This window comes from Monodelphis domestica, chromosome 4 (genome assembly GCF_027887165.1).
Source record: "Monodelphis domestica isolate mMonDom1 chromosome 4, mMonDom1.pri, whole genome shotgun sequence".
NCBI classification, from domain to species: domain Eukaryota; kingdom Metazoa; phylum Chordata; class Mammalia; order Didelphimorphia; family Didelphidae; genus Monodelphis; species Monodelphis domestica.
Genome location: NC_077230.1, coordinates 437604201 through 437618983, shown reverse-complemented (window position 1 = coordinate 437618983; position 14783 = coordinate 437604201). Strand labels below are relative to the sequence as shown.

Below are 14783 nucleotides of genomic sequence, written 5' to 3'. Positions count from 1 at the left end.
TCCTGTAGGCAGAGAATAACTATCCAATGGGCAGTCCTGCCTGCCTTTTTTCTTTTACATGCAGAGAATATGGTGGGATCAGTAAAGTGGGGATTTTGAAATGGCTGATTTAGCTATGGGCACATGGTTTTTATTTTGTGTCCTCTTTATTCCTTGATTTCTAATGATCTTTTGTAAACCTCCTGAAATATAATGTTTATTATTAAGATATAATTTTAATTTTTACAGTTGGCAACCAGCAGGGATGAGAGAAAATAACTCAATTTTTTAAAGATAGCCTAGATAATTTTTTTTCAAGCCATGTTTCTTCTACCAAGGCTTTTCACCCACCCACCCTCGCAAACTCCAAGAGAACTTGAACTCTCTTTGGAGCTGCTGCCATTTTCTTTTCCTATTTTTTTTTGCCTGGTTGCTTGCTCTCCCTACTGGCCATGATATTTTTAGCCTGGGGACTCTTGGGGAAAAAGAGATAAGCCACTTCTCTCGGCCATCTGCTTGAGTCCCTGTTCCTCAGTTCCTCATTGCCATCGCTTCTGATTTTGCTCTCTCCAGCTACTAATCCCAGTGACCTGCTTCTTGCTCATGATTGGGCCAAGTCCCCAGGCCCAAGCCCCCAGCAACTCTGCTCCTGATCTCCAGCCTCTGACTCAGATCGCTCATCCAGCCCCAGCCCCAGCCCCAGGTCCCAGGCTGTTGGTAGCTGCTGTGTCTTCAGAATCACAAACCAACTGGTAAAAACTGGGGTGTTCTTTCCTTAGGCAACAATTAACCTCCATGTGGCAGGGGATGGGGTGGGGGGAGGGAAGAAGGAAGTTACTCTTCAAAACAGGAAGTTGATTACAAGCATGGTTTACTCTATGAAAGAGAAGTACCTTGCCTATTTCAAACAGTTTCTACCATTCATGAGTACACTGATCCTTTTACTTATCTTGCCTGAGATTCAGGGGAGAAATTCATCTCCTTGTAATTCTTTGTCATTTGGCCTGTCCAGTTTGAGATTCCTAAAACCCATGTTCTCCCTTGCTATGGGAAATACCACAGTACTGACAAAAGGAATCTGAACAGATAGAAGAAGGAACTTTAAAGAGTCTGGAGGTAAATTTTAAGCCTTTTCGGACTCCATTTTTTAAAATGAGTCTCTGTATTTCATTGTATTTTGCTGATTGTTTTGTTTAAGATTTAATTTTGTTGTTTTAATTCAGATAGCAATGTATTCAATGCTATTCTGTTACACCGAATCATTTAATCTACTGTTTTAACTACTGCTATATTCTGCTACCTTTTCCCTATAACTATACTGAACAAAATTTCCTTGTATAAGCCCATAAAAAAAAACAGTGGTTTTTTTTTCTATTTTGGCTTTGTAAATTGTCACATAGAGGATGGATGGACTTCAATAAAACTGGTTACAATTGTATAACAACCATTGGAAAATTTAATGAGCTAAATATCTCAAATTGATTTTAAGGCACCTTTTGACATGAATTTTAGATTTTTTTTTCTCAACTCTGACTGATCATTTTGCCTGCCTCTGAGTTATTTGTAACAAGAGGTAAGGTCCATTTTAGTAGCTGAAGTGAAGTACAATTATAATCCCCACCTCCCACATTTGTAAAAATGTGAATGGATGGGGCCGCCATGTTAGGACGAAGGGGAAGAAGGAGAAGTGCTTAAAGCGGCAGGCATGGGAGCGGGGTTGGAGCCAGGGCTGAGGTGACCCCCCTCAGCAGATCATGCCCAGGGTGCCTGTGGCGGAAGCTATGGGGGGAAAGTGACTAGGTGGTGCCAGAGTGAGGGATGATGCCATTTCCAGTTACAACCCAGGGATCACAACAAACACAACCGCCACAGAAGCATTATGGCATGACCTCTCCCATCAGTTTAGCGGCCCCCAAAGAGACAGCCCTTTGGGGTTTTTGAAGAGGAAGAGGAACGAAGGTGCAGGATTTTAATTTTGGGAAAATTAAATAACCTAGTAAAAGAATGGATATGGGAAATCAGTAAAAGCAAGAATGATAATGTTTTACATTTGGATCCTACAGATTAGGAGTTCATACAAAAGGTGCTCATATTGATGCATTGTGTGTTGCACCAAGACATGTTGACCGAAGTGACTTTTTCACCTCATTCTATGGAAAATTGAAGCTACAGGAAGAAGTAAAAGATTTGAGGGCTGTTGAAGAGGCATTTGTACCAGTTATCAAGCTATGTTTCGATGGCATAGAGATGGATATTTTGTTTGCAAGATTAGCACTGCAGACTCTTCCTGAAGATTTGGACCTTCGTGATGACAGTCTACTAAAAATTTTAGATATTAGATGCATAAGAAGTCTTCATGGTTGCAGGGTAACCGATGAAGTTTTACATCTAGTACCAAACATCGACAACTTCAGGTTAACTCTAAGAGCTATCAAACTTTGGGCCAAACACCACAACATCTATTCCAATATATTAGGTTTCTTCGGTGGTGTTTCCTGGGCTATGCTAGGAGCAAGAACTTGCCAGCTTTATCCAAATGCAATAGCATCAACTCTTGTACATGAATTTTTCTTGGTATTTTCTAAATGGGGATGGCCAAATCCAGTACTACCGAAACAACAACCTGAAGAAGGCAATCATAATTTACCTGTAGGGGACCCAAGGGTAAACCCCAGTGATAGGTCCCATCTTCTGCCTATAACTACACCAGCACACCCACAGCAGAATTCTACGTGCAATGTGTCTGTTTCTACACCAATGGGCATGGTTGAGGAGTTTAAACAAGGTCAGTGTTGACCTTACATATGGCATTCAGACTTTCACAGATAGTTTATAGGCAAGCAATAAACAGCAAGATGTTTGAGATGGATACGAAAATTGCTGCAATGCATGTAAAAAGAAGGCAACATCATCAACTCCTACCTAATCTTGTGCTTCAGGAAAAGAAACGGCATCCATCAGAAGTTCGATTGACAGCTCTAAATTGTGATATTGAAATCACTTTAAAAGACTGATATATATTAATTTAAGGTCGCCAAGGAATTCCTTATGAAATTCCTAAATGAAACACTCAAGTCAGAATGGAGTTTTATAGTAGTTTAATTACAACGGGAGTAAGAACGAAGGAGAGGAAGAGAATGAAAGAAGGGAATAAGGAAAAAGGTTGACTCAACCTTCTGGCAGAGCCAGAGGGAGTTTAGGCCTGGGAGGCCAAGGCAGGGAAGGGAATCAGTCCTTTCACTCACATGACTGATCCGAAGGAAAGCTGCCTGTGGGCCTCCTCCCTGCTTGAGCTCCTAGAAGGAACTGGCATCTAGCCCTGTCCACAGGAAGTGAGCAAACTCCAGAGGCTGCTCTCTACCTCACTTCCTGTGCCTCACACGTGCCAATGGTGGCTCAAGCTTGGCTTGGGACATCCCAGGGGGGCAGATAGTTATTTCTGATTTGTCATTGACTAGCACATGCCCGTGTAGTGTGGGTGTGCACAATTTTGGGTGCTAGACCAAGCAAGATGGAGGAGACTTAAAAATCACAAAATGATAGCAGTCTAGATTTGTCTACGGATAGTGACAACAGCCAGTATCTGTGACCAACATCCAGGCAATTGAGGTTTCTGTGCCACAAGTAAATTCCAGTACTTCAAGTGAAAGCATTCCTCAAACTGCCACGCAGGCAGCCATTTCTCCACCACCAAAGCCTGCGGTCTCCAGAATTGTTTCCTCAACACATCTGGTAAGCCAGCCACCAAGACCTTCAGGAAACACAGCAACAAGCGTACCTAATCCTACAGTGGGAGTCAAAAGGACGTCTTCACTGGCTAAAGAAGAGTTCCAAGAAAACCAAAGCAGAGGAGGATGAGACAAGTGAAGATGCCAACTGTCTTGATTTGATTGAACATGATGAACAGGAAACTAAGAAAACATCCAGTACAGACCTTTCAGTCATCTCTGCTCTCCCTGCAAATCCTATTCCTGTTATCAAGAATTCAATAAAAGTGAGATTGAACCGGAAACACTATCTGCCAACTCAACCTGTTGTCTTCTAATGCTAAAAAGGAGAATGGAGGGTGCAAGACTAGACACGACTGAAAATGAATGTAGGTTTATTTGGTGAACCTCCCTTTCAGCACCTGATCGGAAGTCCAGGTTAGTATGTGAAGCCAGGAGTACTATTAGTAATGTGTTAGCAACACTCGCATTAACTATTTCAAAGGATTACTGCTTTTAAAAAAAAGGAGGAAAAAAACCTCAAGTTATATTTGTATCCATATTTAACATGTGATTGGATTTCTGATGCATTGTTTGAAAAATTTACAATACAAACTGGCATAAGAATTCCTTATATTGATGATGCACTTTTATGTATTTTTATTAGAAAGTAGAACTCATTTTAGACCTTGAGCTTGATGCCTTTTTATTTTTTCCTGAAGTTTCTTCATCATTATTGGATAACATTGTACAGTGGTTCTACTATTGTACTTGAGACAAATGATAAGGGTGTGTCTAGTTCAGTCCCATTGAAGTAGCCATAATCCTTAAACATGAAATGTTACATCTTTGGGGTATGTGACATATTAAAAGAATAATTGGGAAATAGTTGGTCTTGAATGGGACACGATTAAGAAGTAGTATATTGGTTTTATTTATAAAGTTTTATAGTGCATACAAATCAGCAAGCAAACAAGCAAATCCTTTTTTCCTTTGAGCTAACAAAGTTCCATTCTTCTCTTTCCTTCAATCTTTTCTCTTTTATTTCCTTTTTCAGTTTGTATGCACACAATAGGGACAATTTCATAAAAAAATTAATGCCAGTATTTTCTTAAGCCATGATGTAAAACAAACCACCCTGTGACCACATAGCACAAAACACTAAATTTTGGTCTTATATGCTTCAAACTTTTGGGTGATTAAGTAGTGCCTATAAAGCATAACATCTCTTGGGATGGCCATTTGATCACCAATATAAAAAGTTTTGTATGTACACTCCATAGATTTCCTGCTGCAGCCAAATAAAACATTTCAAATTTTGAACATAAAGGCAAAGCTATTTTCTCCAAGAATTTAAAAACTAATTTTTATTTTTAGATGGCTCACCAAAAATTTGTCAATACATTTTAGATAGAAAAAAAGCATACTTTAAAAAATCATTTCTAGCAAGCACTGGACATCTAGTCAGCTCTCTTTACTCCTTTTTGTTTTATTCTTCAATCCTATCAAAAAGATTTAGGAGCTTTTTTCTTTAAAAGGAATTTTTAAATCCTTCCTAATTGCAACAGAATTACCAGTATTTAGAAAATGTGAGGGATACCAGATAGAGAAAGCAAACTTAAACTTAGTTACTTTTTCTTAATGGGGGGGGGGAGAAAAAAACAACAAAAACCTTCCCATATTTTCTGGTTAGCATGTTTTATGAATCCCCAATTGGGCTCCATCTTATTACATGTGCATTTTTCATGTTAAACTGCAATTACACTCTTCCACTGTCCTTCTAAATTAATTTTATAAAGTTGGAGTATAGTTTCTTTTCCCCCTTAGGCTATGCAGTAATTGAGGCTTTCTTTCTGCCATTTCTTTAAGACGTCTAGTATACAATATTTCTATTTTCCTTATCTCCTGCCCTGTGCAGCCACCTTGCCCTCCCTTTGAAAAGATGATTATACTAACAGTTGAAGCATACAAAGTGTCTGTGTATTTTGGGTAGCTATGGAGTTTAGATTGAAATTGACAGGCACAAATTTAGTCTTGTCATTTTGTTTATACATTGGGGAAAATAAAATTAAGTTTATTAAATGTTTCGTGTAACCGCATCCAAGTTTTCATAATCTGGAGATCAGACTGTTGCTTTTGCATGATGTATATATTGTCTCATGACTGGAGTTTGCTTTGTTTTATAGTATTTTTCAAGAGCTATTTTGTAAATAGATGATGTATTTCTCCATAGAAAACACAATAAAAAACAGCACAACCCCCCCCCCCCCCAATGTGAATGAATGGGACATTACAGTCTCATACCAAAAGAGGTGGGAAGTTGATCCCAGGGCATGGTACCCCTGGATGGCTCCCAAGAAGGGAGCATTTCTAATTTATAACTCCTCAGCTTACTATACCCTTCCACCAGGATGATCTCTATTCTTGGTGACATAAACAGTATAGCGGTTTGGTTTTTTCTAGACTCCTCTGTCACATTTTTGTAATGATGGAAGTAATAGATTTTTAAAAAATATCTCAGCCATGGTTGAAACATTGCTACACCTGAAAAACTTGTGACAAGTATCCATTAGCTTTAAATGTCATACAGCAGACTCATGTAAAATATGATAGTGGGTTTATTTGCTATTGTCATTAAATGGGCTATTATAACTTTGGGGATTTTGATACTTTTTGAATGTGCATTATATGTTGTACTACTGTTCTCTGTAAAAAACTGTTACTTTGTGAAAATCATTTGCTTGCCCTCACAGTGGATCATAGCTAGGTTTCAAAAAGGACATGAATCTCATTTTTTGGTGAGAAACCTTTGTACTTTACCCTTACTTAGCTGACACAGTGTCAATGATTATAAGCTATATATTTTTTATTAAAAAATTTTTTTATTGTTTTGCTTGCATGTGCAATATACTATTTCAGTTTTATTTTTTTCTCTTCTTTTTGTATTTGAAGCACATGTCAACAGTATTGAGAAGATTTTTCTTTAATTTTTTTATAGTAATATAAGTTTAAAATACATTTGCTCTAATATTAATGCATACCCAAAAAGCGTTGGATTATAAAAATGATGCCATTTGATTGTTTAAAAAATATGGGATTTTTCTTAATGATTCTGTCTGATTCCAGGAGAAGGGAATACAAAAAGAGCCATTGAACAGTGCCAAAGAAGCACAAAACTACTTGCATAGTGCCAAAGAGTACAAAGTCAAAGAGATCAAACCAATCCTACGTGGACTGATGACATTATGCGCAAAGAATGCAAGGACTTTGATCATGTTTGGGATTCGAGGTTGTGGCTGTTTTGACATATGTCAAAGGCAGGTCTTCCTTGTCTCACATTCTACCAAGTATCTCCAATTTGGCTCCTATAATCTAGTCTCTATTCTGTCTTTCATAGTGTGGCAACTTCTTGTAGTCTTGGCTACAAATGGGTAAGTAAAATATTACTGCATTTTGTTCTACAGACTTGTGGGATAGAAATGACTATAATTGGACCCTAATACAAGGGCCTGTTAGTAATTTATTAAATTGGGTCCTGATTCAAGGATTTGTTATAGGTTTATTTTCCTTTACTTAAATTTTTTACACATAAGACTTTGATAGTCTATAGTTCATCCAGAAGTTATCTTTCTCTTTTATTTGGATTTTTTATGTTTTTTATTTCTCTTGCCAATTGATTCATACACCCCATAACTCAGCCATGCATTCCTAAGTGATCTCTGTGTTTTTCAAGACCCTCTTCCAGAGAGAATGTATAATTATTCTAAAATGCAAAGTTTAAATTTTTTTGAGAGTATTTTTAGGTTAAGAAATATGCTACCTCTCCAAATCCAGAAAGTGAACTGTTTAGAGAAGGCACCATGAAGATGCCTCCACAGACGACACACTACACCAGAAGACCAGAGTGAACTTTTGGATGTGGTGATTTGAACTGTGGGGGGTTGAATGCATTTGTTTTTGTATGTATACTCTTATGCTGAAGAGGACTTCCCCCACCTGGCTTTTTGTCAATGCTTCTAGCAATCATTGGTTTTGTTCTCTTTTCCTCTTATCCTCAAATTATTGTAATTTCAAAGTTGGTATGTTTACAAGAACCACTGAGACTAGTCTTCCGCAGGTCTCGGGGGGGGGGGGGATGTATAATTGAAAATCTATTACCCTAAAAAAAAGAACTACATTTCTCAGGGCCCACTAACTTCCTATCATTACATACTTTCTGTAGACAGGGAATAAATATCCAGTGGGCAGTCCTGCCTGCCTTTTTCCTTTGGCATGCAGAGAATATGGTGATGACTGTAAGGCAGGGATTTTGAAATGGCTGATTTAGCCATGGGCATGTGGTTTTTATTTTGTGTCCTCTTTATTCCTTGATTTCTAATAATCTTTAATAAACCTCCTAAAATATAATATGGTTATTATTAAGATATAATTTTAATTTTTACAGAAGTAAAACACTGGTGTAAAAGGAAACAGTGAAAGAAGAAAGGGCAGGACTAGGAGAGGAAATCAAAATGATGGGAAATACACAGGTGGTAATCATAACTCTAAATGGGATGAACTCACCCACAAAACAGCATCAGATAGCAGAGTGGATTAAAAACAAAAATCCTACCATATGTTGTCTATAAGAAACACACATCAGGCAGGTAGACACACACAGGTTAAAGATAAAAGGCTGGAGCAGAATTTATTGGGCATCAACTGAAAAAAAGAAGGTAGGAGTCACAATCAGCATATATTTGACAAAGCCAAAATAAAAATAGATCTGATCAAAAGAGATAAGTAAGTTAATTATATCCTGATAAAAGGTAGTATAGACAATGAAGAAATATCTGTCCTCAACACATATGCACCAAATGGTATAGCATTCAGATTTTTAAAGGAGAAACTATCAGAGCTTAAGGAGGAAAAAGATAGTAAAACTATACTAGTGGGAGAACTAAACCGTCCTCTCTCAGATCTAGATAAATTAAACAAAGAAATAAATAAGAAAGAAGTAAAAGATGAAATCTTAGAACATTTAGAGTTAATAGATATATGGAGAAAAGTAAATAGGGATAAAAAGGAATACACCTTCTTAGCAGCACATGGTACATTCACAAAGATTGACCATGTACTAGGGCATAAAAACATTGTAAAGAAATGCATAATAGTAGAAATAATCAATGCAACTTTTTCAGATCATAATGCGATAAAATTATAATTAGTAAGAGTACATGGAGAGGCAAATCAAAAATTAATTGGAAATTAAATAATCTGATTCTCCAAAACTGGTTGGTTAAAGAACAAATCATAGAAACAATTAATGAAGAGAATGACAATGAGGAAATAACATAACAAAATTTATGGGATACTGGAAAATCAATACTCGAGAAATTTTATATCCCTGAGTGCCCATATTAGCAAAAAAGGGGAAGAGGAGATTAACGAATTGGGCATTCAACTAAAAAACTAGAAAAAAGAACAAATTAAAAACCCTCAGATAAAGACCAAATTGTAAATCCTAAAAGTCAAGGGAGAAATTAATAAAATTGAAAGTAAAAAACTATTGAACTAATAAAGAAGACCAGGAGCTGGTAGTTTCAAAAAACTAAATAAAGTATTGGTTAATCTAATTAAGAAAAAGAAAGAAGAGAACCAAATTAATAGTATCCATGAATGTAAAGGGAGACCTCACCTCTAAAGAAGAGGAAATTAAGGTAATTACTAAGAATTATTTTGCCCAATTATATGGCAATAAAGATGGCAATCTAGATGAAATGGATGAATATTTACAAAAATATAAATTGCCTACATTAACAGAAGAGGAAATAGAATACTTAAATAATCCCATATCAGAAAAAGAAATTGAAAAAGCCATCAAAGAACTCCCTAAGAAAAAAATGACCAGGGCCAGATGGATTCACAAGTGAATTCTACCAAACATTTAAAGAACAACTAATCCCAATATCATACAAACTATTTGACAAAATAGACAAAGAAGGAGTCTTACCAAATTCTTTTTATGATATAAATATGGTACTCATTCCAAAGCCAGGAAGACCCAAAACAAAGAAGGAAAACTATAGACCAATTTCCTTAATGAACATAGATGCAAAAAATATTAAATAAAATACTAGCTAAAAGGCTACACTATGACCACATGGGATTTGTACCAGAATGCAAAGATGGTTTAATATTACGAAAACCACCACATAATTGACCATATCAATAAACAAACTAATAGAAATCATATGATTATCTCAATAGAAGCAGAAAAAGTCTTTAACAAAATACACACACATTCCTATTGAAAACACTAGAAAATATAGGAATAAGAAGAGCCTTTCCTCAAAATAATATACAGTGTTTATTTAAAACCATCAGTAAGTATCATCTGCAATGGGGATAAGTTAGGCACCTTTCCAGTGAGATCAGGAGTGAAGCAAGGATACCCATTATCACCACTACTATTTAATATTGTACTAGAAATTCTAGCAGTAACAATTAGAGAAGAAAAAGAAATTGAAGGGATCTGTCACATTGTGGCTGACCACACGGGAGTCTAAAGAATTCTCTCAATAAACTTCTGAAATTCCTTGCCTTTTTACTCTACCTTCTCACCACTTAGTCCCTTTTAACAGCAAACTTGGGTAAAGACACAGCTGCTAGAACACGTGAGTATAAAAAACTTTTTCTCTCTTCTCTTTTCTCCTTAAGTTAAATTGGAATCAGCAGTTTTTCTTTTTCTTCCCTTTAATCTTAAGGGACAGCTGGGTAGCTCAGTGGATTGAGAGCCAGGCCTAGAGATAGAAGGTCCTGGGTTCAAATCGGATCTCGGATACTTCCCAGCTGTGTGACTCTGATAGTTAGATAGAAAACAGCTGTTTTAAATCTCAGCAACAGGACCCTAAAGTCCTGGCTGGAAGAGCTGTTTCTAAATATCCTTTCCCTTAAGGAACAACTTCCTAGATTAAAAAAAACAAACAACCCTGTGGAAAGTTTGTTGCTTTGCCCTGCTCCCCACGTGTTTTGTGAAGACTGTTAGAGAAATAATTACAAAATATATATATAAAAATGAGTACTACATTCTTTGACATTTATATGGCAGCTGAAGAATTAGGGGCATTGAGAAATCCAGGATACCTCCAAATTTTTATATTAATAGGTACTGTCATTTTTTTACTCCTCAATACTATATTTAGAGATGCTAAAATAAAAAATATTGAGGATAAAATAGAAAATATTGAGGACAAAATAGAATTCTAATTCTTTTCTTCTTATATTATGGCAACTTCCTGTAGTCTTGGCTACAAATGGCTAAGTGAAATATTACTGCATTCTGTCCTACATACTTGTGGGATAGAAATTACTTTAAACTGGACCTAATACAAGGCCTATTTTGAATTTTTCTTATGTTTTTGATTATTTTTCTATTCTTTTGATAATTGACATATACACCCCCATAACTGAACATTACATTCTGAGCTAAACTTGATATATATACATATATATATTTAATACTTCAGGGGGGATTGTATTTTAATTTAAAATCTAAGAATTTTTTTTATTTTTGAAATTTTTTTTGTTTGAGATTGTATTTTTATAAAAATCCAAGAATTTTGATTTTTGTTTAAGATTTTACTGTTATAAAAAATCAAAGATTTTGATTCTGTTCGCGAAATGGTCTTCAAGAAAGAAGCTTGAAACTTTTATATCCAGAGAATGAACTGTTGCAGAAAGATGCCAGAAAACCTACACTTCATCAAGAAGATCAAGAATGAACTTTGGATATGATTTGATTGGACTGAACTTTTGATTGAACATTTATTGTAATTTGTCTCTAGAGGAAATGACCGAGCAGATGCCGCTGCAAAACTAGCAGCCATAGAAGGACCTGGATTAATTTTAACATTAACAACCACTGATAATTTAAATTTATCACTCTCCTATAATGAAAAGGAAGTGGAAAAATGGAAACAAAAATTTAAAGCAAAACAAATTAATGGAGTATGGGTGTCATCTGAAGGAAAACCCCTGCTCCCTAGAAGTTTCTATCACCAAATTTGCCAATCTATTCATAAAAATGGTCATTTTGGCACCCAGGGCATCGTGGACTCTGTCAAGAGAGTATGGATAGCCCCTGGTATAACTACTGTAGCCTCTAAAGTATGTTCAGCCTGTCCTATTTGCCAGGCATATAACCAACATGCATATCGTGGAAAAGCCTTTGGGGGACGTCCTCTGGCTTACACACCTTTTGAACATCTACAGATAGATTTCATAACAATGCCAAAGGCTGGACGTTATAAATTTTGTCTAGTAATTGTAGATCAACTAACCAGATGGCCGGAAGCATTTCCTACGACCCAAGCCACAGCAGATTTTGTTGCAAAGATACTTTTAAAAGAAATTATTCCTCGTTTTGGCCTACCAGCACGTATTGACTCCGATAGAGGGAGTCATTTTACCGATTCTGTCTTAAATCAAATATATTCTTGCTTGGGGATAACTCCAAAATTCCATGTTCCATATCACCCCCAGAGCTCAGGCCAAGTGGAGAGGATGAATAGACTATGATTGGCAAATTATGCACTGAGACCCATTTAAAATGGCCTGAAATTCTCCCTCTGGCCCTATTTTATCTTGGAAGCAGGCCTAGAGGAGACTTACATATTTCACCATTTGAGATGCTTTTTGGACATCCGCCTATACAGGCTAAGCCTTTCTCCCCGGCTTATACATCGCTATTAGGGGGAGATATTACTATTGCTTCCTATATACAGGAGTTACAGCACAAACTACGTGAACTTCATGAATCCGGAGCTGCAGTACAAGCTGGACCATTAGACTTTTCTCTGCATGACCTGAACCCAGGAGATAAAGTTTATATCAAGAATTTCAAGCGAACTGGAGCAACTGAACCTTCATGGGAAGGACCATTCCAAATATTATTAACTACTCCAACATCTATAAAGATTGGAGAAAGAGACTCTTGGATTCACTGCTCACATGTGAAGAAAGCATCTTCTGCTGAGACTGATTGACTCTATCCTATCATATGAATTGTGACTCTATCTTATCATATGAATTGGAGATAATAATCCATAGACAAATGGATATTTTTTTCAAGAATATATTGAATTACTGATTTTTTTCTTATTTTTTCTTATTTCTTTTATTTTTTTATCAGAATACTTGATTTTTTTCTCATTTTTTGTACTGAAGGTACACATAATTAATATTAATATTTTTTTCCCTGCAGTAATACAAGTTAATATATATACTCTTGCTATAATATCAATATATGCCTAAAAGCTTTAAACTATGGGAACCTGCCATTTATTGATAAAATATTATAGGACTGTGATTAATGTTTTTTGTCTGATTCCAGGAAAAGGGATAAAAACAAGGAGCACAGACTAAACCTGAATAGTGCCAATAGAGCACACAAGAAATATTGAAGTGAGACTCGAGGTTGCGACGCTTAATTTATGTTTAAGTCATAGGACTTCCTTGTATCTACACAATTTTCGAAGTACTCAAACAAGTACAAAGCTTGACTATCATGCTGGCTCCCTATATCTCTGAAGGAAAAAAATCAGACAAGGGAATGACATTTCCCCATCAAAATAGAATTCTAATTCTTTCCTTCTTATATTATGGCAACTTCCTGTAGTCTTGGCTACAAATGGCTAAGTGAAATATTACTGCATTCTGTCCTACATACTTGTGGGATAGAAATTACTTTAAACTGGACCTATACAAGGTCTATTTTGAATTTTTCTTATGTTTTTTAATTATTTTTCTATTCTTTTGATAATTGACACATACACCCCCATAACTGAACATTGCATTCTGAGCTAAACTTGATATTTTTTTTTAAATACTTACTTCAGGGGGGATTGTATTTTAATTTAAAATCTAAGAATTTTTGAATTTTTTTTGTTTGAGATGGTATTTTTATAAAAATCCAAGACTTTTGTTTAAGATTTTACTGTTATAAAAAATTTCAAAGATTTTGATTTTGTTCGAGAAAAGATCTTCAAGAAAGAAGCTTGAAACTTTTATATCCAGAGAATGAACTGTTGCAGAAAGATGCCAAAAACCTACACTTCATCAAGAAGATCAAGAATGAACTTTGGATGTGATTGATTGGACTGAACTTTTGATTGAACATTTATTGTAACATTTATGCCAAAAGGGACTGCCCCTAATTTGGCTTTCTGTCAATGCGCCTAGCAAACATTGGTTTTGCTTTCTTTTCTTTTCTATTTCCTCTCTCACTATTCTAATTTCTCCTAGAAAATTGAATATTGTGTATATCTTTAGTTACAAGTGAATTTAGAACTACAAAATAATTATGTTAAATGATCAATGGGGAGACTAGTCTCCCAATGATCATCAGGGGGGATTGTAAACCTCAAATTTCCTTAGACTTATAAATGTTGGAAATTTCACCATTGGGATATTTCATACTTGGAAAATTTCTTACTGATAGTCTATTGGAATGGGAACCCCATTGGCATGGGAGGTTCCTTCTCTTCCCTTCTTAAGATTACTTTAGGACAGAAACCCTTTGCTGAACAATGGAAAGGACTTTGACCTATGCTTAAGCATAGAACAGGAATTTCTTTGAGTCTTGATTGATTTTAGAATTGATACAATGGAGATACTTGGAATAAATCTCCACCCTATTCAGTCCTAATAGGATTGAGTAAGGGCTGCAGCCTAGATCAAAATTTAATTATTCCAATCTCTACCATACTCAAGTTAACAGGATTTAGAAAGGGCTGTAGCAAAGGAGTAAAGATTTAATCATTTGAAAATATGACCTTCAACAGACATGTGCAAAAGCCAGAAACCTCTGGGCGGTCCTGGGTTAAGCTAGAGCCTCCATTGGCACAGGGAAATTGATGAACAGGGATTGGTAGATGGGAGAACTGAGGGGAGGAACTTGGATGGTTTCCTTAAAGATAGGAGGGTCTGAAACTGGAGGAGGTTGAAGAGTTTTGGTCGGGGGTGATTGCGGTGGACTCGGAGAAGCTTGCGCTGAAGGAAGCTGAAGGTGGGGGCCTCTGAGACTGTTTCTCCATTTTGGTCACGTGAGTGATAGGG

At 36.2% G+C, this 14783-nt stretch overlaps 1 protein-coding gene and 1 pseudogene across 3 annotated transcripts in view; one reads left to right on the top strand and one right to left on the bottom strand.

Annotated features, from left to right (window-relative positions):
• The window catches only part of WDR87 (WD repeat domain 87), a 66836-nt gene that overhangs the window by 34609 nt on the left and 17444 nt on the right, over window positions 1-14783 (bottom strand). The window lies entirely within an intron of this gene.
• LOC130453988 (poly(A) polymerase alpha-like) lies at window positions 1137-5808 on the top strand (annotated as a pseudogene).